Here is a 6,000-nt window from a genome sequence, read left to right on the forward strand (position 1 = left end):
TACAGCATCAATGCGGTATGTATACAATATCAGCAGCAGTTTGCGAGTACAATAGTAATATGGTGACCGGTAGGTCCCGGAAAGAAAGAGCCTCTTGAGCGACGGCGCAATATTTGGCAGACATTTTACCAAGCTAGGTATATTGTTCCAAATTTTTGCGCCAACAAAGAATATTGTTCGACGGCCGTAAACATTGTGGTCTACCGGCAGATTAAGATTTTTTTTGTTCCGCCTGTCGAGTGTTACACCTGGGTTTTACTAAAACTGATGACTGATAGGGTATGTTCTTGTAAATTATTTTGCGTACTAATGTAGCACTTTTATATTGCCTAATGACATTAAATGGCATTATGTTGAGGTTTCTGAAAAGCTCTGTGGAAGGTGCGTTCTTGGGCACTGATGCGATGGTTCATACAGCTCTTTTCTGCAGGATGCTAACCACCGAACAATACGAAGCATACGTGTAGCCCCATGATTCTATGCAGTATGTTAGGTGAGAGTGAAATACGTTAAAATATAATATACGGAGTGTCTGTAAATTTAAATGTTCTTGAGCCTTAAATAAGGTGAAGCATCCAAAGCTTAGTTTTTTGCAATATGAGTTGTCCAATGGAATGATGAGTCGAGAGTCACGCCAAGATAAGTATGCGCGTTTAGCTTCTCAATAGCATTTCCTCCAATGTACAGCCCACATGTTTCAGGTACCACTTTTCGGTTAGAGGCGAAAACAACATACTTAGTAGACAGTAATTTGTTTCGTTTAAACCATTGAGAAGTTACTTCTAGTTCATTATTAGCCAGTAATTCTGCTTCCTGAAGAGAGCGGTGTGCTATAAGTTGGGCAGCGTCATCTGCATACAGAGCTGCTTTGCGTGTGGGTCAAGGAGAGAGGATAATGATTGATAAAGAGGGAAAACAAGATCGGTCCAAGTACTGAACCTTGTGGTACTCCCGTTTCAACTAGTTTACGGTCTGATTTGTTGCCAAGTATTGGTACGAACTGAGTCCGCTGAGTCAAATAGCTGCGGAAAAATTTTGAAGCTATCCCTCTAAATCCATAGAAAAAAAAATAAACGAAAATATTTAATCAGAATACTGTCATTCGAGTAAATATTCCGTTTCAGATATTTTTTGCTGTACTAAAACCACAAATGTTAATTTTGTGTCTATTTGAGAATTTATTAGTTCCTTCTTGGTGACTCCTACCAACCAGGGATTCTGGCGCAGGACTTGGCAAGACTGCGCAAACTAGCTATTATGTCGTGCGGAATGGCGTTGCTCACTTGAACGCAGTAAAGCCTGTGGAAAGAAAATGAAAAAGTTTTTTAGGGGCAAAGTACCTTAGGGCCAAGCCTTGTCCCTCGTCGTCCGTTGTCCGTCCGTAGCTCTGGTTTGCATGGAGACCGCTAGGGGCGCTGCGGTGCACAAGGGCTATATAAGCGCTGTATATACGGTACAAATGTACAGTATATATATATATATATATATATATATAATATATATATATATATATATATAGAGGGTGGCTAGGAACCGGAAGCTTTGCGTATATATATATATATATATATATATATATATATGTGTGTGTGTGTGTGTGTGTGTGTGTGTGTGTGTGTGTGTGTGTGTGTGTGTGTGTGTGTGTGTGTGTGTACGCGAAGCTTCCGGCTTCCCGCGCTCTCGCCGCCTCTCCATGGGTCCGATTTCAGGCGTCGCCGTGCTGCTGCACTGATCACAAGACAGTCTAATGAAGGGAAAACAAAGTCCGCACTTCAATACCATATACGACCAATAAAACAACATTAAATATACTGTACACATGTTTTGTCACTCATTTGCATGTTCGAGTGGGCAATGTACGGGGGATTCACAGTTACGCGAATGATCCCCCGGTGCTTCGCCCACTCATCATCATTCACTTCGTGGGTATGCGGTCTTTTTTTTTCCCAGAGGCTTTAGTACGCAGCGGTTTCATCAGCTTTTTTTTTTTTTTTTTTGGTTATCTCCTTGAGTGTTTATTCAAAGTGTGACGTGCGCTTCACTTCAAGATATGCGTGGCCTAGCGCACGGATGCATTGGCGAAAGGTGTGAGTGCAGTTTTTAGGGGCGAAGCTCCTTAGGGTGTGGGTCTGTCCCTCCTCTGTAGTATGTAGTAGTAGTAGGTAGCCACGTCTACTTTTATGAAAAAAGTTGTCGCAGTTTCACCTGAAAGGCGAAGCATCAATTGCGATAGCAAATTTGTAGAGAGCTATATGGAGTAATGATAGTAGCTTTATCAGCTGTATAAACTTCGACATGCAGCAGCACCGGCAACACGCAGAACTGATGTCGACGCTGTCGGCGTTTTGCCCGCGTTCGCACAAAATGCGCGCGGCGTTGGTGACTGTTGCCGGAGCCCCAAGGCCTTTCGCTCGTCGGAAGAAGGCACGTTTGGTCTGCATATATGGTGATTGTATAGGAGGAAAGAGACGCCTACTTCTGCAGCCCTTAAGGGACCACGGCGCAGAACGCGCGTTTGTTCTCCGCCATGCGTTCACTCCCCGTGAAAGCGCGCGTCCCTCGCGCCCTTTCACTCGCACATACAGCGTTCGGCGCGCGGCGACGATTTCATCTCCATTGACGTCATACGGAACCTCATGGCGACGGCGACGGCGACGCCAACGGCAGAAATCTGCTTTGGAGTGTCCATATAATTGCTATCGCAATAAAAAAAAATTCCGAAAGTTGTGTCCGTAGCGCGGAATTGAACCAGGGACCCCTTGCTTCCGAACGCGCGCCGCTAGCCACTACGCCACGAAGCGCACATGGTCACACGCACCACGATGACAATAAATACCCAACATTAACGAAAGACTGCGCGTTTCTAACGCGTTTGTGCTAGCGCGTTACGGCCCGTGTAAGAAGCTGGTGTAAGACGCTGTGGCCTCTCCGCTTTACCCCAGTATTCATAAACGCTCCTTGACTTGAACTTGACTTGCCACCGCCTTTGGCAGCGCGTTCGAAACGCGTTGAAGGCGGTGGCAAGTCAAGTTCAAGTCGAGGAGCGTTTTTGAATACGGGGGTTATACTATCTCAGCAGTCATGTGATGGCGTCGGCAAACGCGGTGCACGTTCCGGCATGTGTAAACGGCTGCGTAAGACGCTGTGGCCTCTCCCCCTTACTAGAGAGTACTGCACGTTTCTAACGCGTTTGTGTTAGCGTCCCTTTAAGCGGGAGATGGTGCAATTATAATGAAGGGCGCTGTTATAAAATAGGAATGACGTCACATATGGCGCGTGTCATTGGTGGAAGTCAATCGTTCGATTTAGTGCGGCGAGACTGGGCGAATTACACGGAAGATTCACGGTTTACCGATGATTCCCTCCGGAGCTTCGCCCACTCATCATCATTCACCCCGTGGATATGCGGTGTTTTTTTTTTTTGCTTTTTTTTCCCACTTTGACACACCTATTACTAAAGCAATAAAAGAAGGAACAGAAAGTGTTAGTCGTAATGACGGGCATGCACTGCATTGGGAGCCAAAATTGATTCCACTCCCATCTGCTTCTCCTATATCATACCCCTGAAGACGGGTCTCTTAATTGAACGGACATTTAACCGTACACTTACTCGTGCTATAGTCGAGACGGAAAGTTCAGCAGCAGGACTGAAAGCACTCCGCCATTACTCTATGTCTTTTAACTTAGTATTTATATAAAATTGATTTAGATGTTAAAAAAGTTTTCGCAGTTTCACCCGAAAGGCGAAGCATGAATTGCGATAGCAAATTTGTAGAGAGCTATACGGAGTAATGATAGTAGCTTTATCAGCTGTATAAACTTGAACATGCAGCAGCAGCGGCAACGCGCAGAACTGTTGCCGACGCCGTAGGCGTTTTGCCCGCGTTCGCACCGAACGCGCGCGGCGTTTTTATATAAATACGTATTTGGTGCCGCAGCTAAACGTCGCCTCCCCTCCCTCCCTCCCGTCCCCCCACAGCTTTTCGCGTGACGGAAAAAAATCACAGCATATCCACGGGGTGAATGATGATGAGTGGGCGAAGCTCCGGGGGGAATCATCGGATCTCCCGCTTAAGGGGACGCTAGCACAAACGCGTTAGAAACGTGCAGTACTCTCTAGTAAGGGGGAGCGGCCACAGCGTCTTACGCAGCCATTTACACATGCCGAAACATGCACCGCGTTTGCCGACGCCATCGACTGCTGAGAGAGTATACCCCCCGTATTCATAAACGCTCCTCGACTTGAACTTGACTTGCCACCGCTTTGGGCAGCGCGTTCGAAACGCGTTGAAGGTAAGGCGGAGAGGCCACAGAGTCTTACACCAGCTTCTTACACGGGCCGTATCGCGCTAGCACAAACGCGTTAGAAACGCGCTAGAAACGCGGCCTTTCGTTAATGTTGGGTATTTATTGCCATCGTGGTGCGTGTGTCCATGTCCGCTTCGTGGCGTAGTGGGCTAGCGCCGCGCGCTCGGAAGCGAGGGGTCCCTGGTTCGATTCCGCGCTACGGACACAACTTCGGAATTTTTCTTTCTCATTTTTCTCAGACTGGTTACACACTACTGGTTACACACTACTACTACGACGACGGGGACGGAACGGGTGCCGCTATAAGGAGCTTCGCCCCTAAAAGTTGCGTTTGCTCTCTATATATGCAAAGGAAGGAAAGGGAACTTAATTCTGCAGCCCTTGAGGGAGCACGGCGCAGAACGCGCGTTTGCTCTCCGACGTGCGTTCGCTCCCCCTGAAAGCGCGCGTCCCTCGCGCCCTTTCACTCGCACATACAGCGTCCGGAGCGCGGCGACGATTTCATCGCCGTTGACGTCATACGGAACATCACGGCGACGGTGACGCCGACGGCAGAAATATGCTTTGGAGTGTCTATATAATTGCTATCGCAATAAAATCACCACATATCCACGACGTGAAAGATGATGAGTGGGCGAAGCACCGGGGGATCATTCAGGTAAACCAGAGCTACGGACGAGAGAGAAAGAGAGCGCGCGTCGGGAACGAACGCTCTTGTGCACCGCAGCGCCCCTAGCTACGGACGAGAGGGAGAGAGCGCGTCGGGAACGAGAGAGAAAGAGAGCGCGCGTCGGGAATGAACGCCCTTGTGCACCGCAGCGTCCCTAGCTACGGATGAGAGAGCGAGAGAGCGCGCGTCGGGAACGAACGCCCTTGTGCACCGCAGCGCCCCTAGCTACGGACGATAGAGAGAGAGAGAGAGAGAGAGCGGAAACGCCTCGTGGAAACGCCAGCTACGGCTATTTTTGAGACTACAGGCGCTTGCGTCACGTTACATCACGTTACATACGTGAAACTGCGCTGGTTGTGTCTTTCCACCACCACAGTTACCATTCTGTTTCCCTTGCGTCACGACCGGGAGCGTGACAGACAGACAGACTTTAATTGTAGGAAGTGAGTTTTGACTCCTCTAAGTCACTGGACCACTGCACGGTCCCACACTACGTCGATACAGTCATGTTCCTTTTGTTCATGATGTCGGCGGCCCGATACCGCAGCAAGCTGCGATGTCGGGTCCGTAGACGAGAGCAGGACCTCCCAGTCCTCCCATCTTGAGATGGCGGGCTGTCCCTGCGAGGGAGGATCAGCAGGGGGTAAGGGAGGGGTGGGGAGGAGGGTAATTCCGACGGTCCAAACGGGATACTTGCGTGAGCTCTGCAAAGCTGTGCGCCCGCTCCCTCGAGAAACCCGGATCGAGGCTGTCCTGAGCTCGGCAAATCAAACCTCGGGCCAATTTATCGGCAGCCTCGTTTCCGGGGTTCCCAGAGTGAGCCGGCACCCACCGGAGCTCTACCCTTTGTGGTAAATTCTGGGTGGGGGTGTTCAAGAAGTGCCAGGCAGAGGTGTGAATCCTGACCCTGGCAAAGTTGGACAGAGCAGTCTTGGAATCGCTAAAGATGTATTCAGCATCCGAATGTGCAAGGGATAAGGCGATGGGGGTCTCCTCTGCCTCTTCAGGTGTAGAGCCCAAAGGAA

Source organism: Dermacentor silvarum, chromosome 3 (genome assembly GCF_013339745.2).
Source record: "Dermacentor silvarum isolate Dsil-2018 chromosome 3, BIME_Dsil_1.4, whole genome shotgun sequence".
Classification (NCBI taxonomy): Eukaryota; Metazoa; Arthropoda; class Arachnida; order Ixodida; family Ixodidae; genus Dermacentor; species Dermacentor silvarum.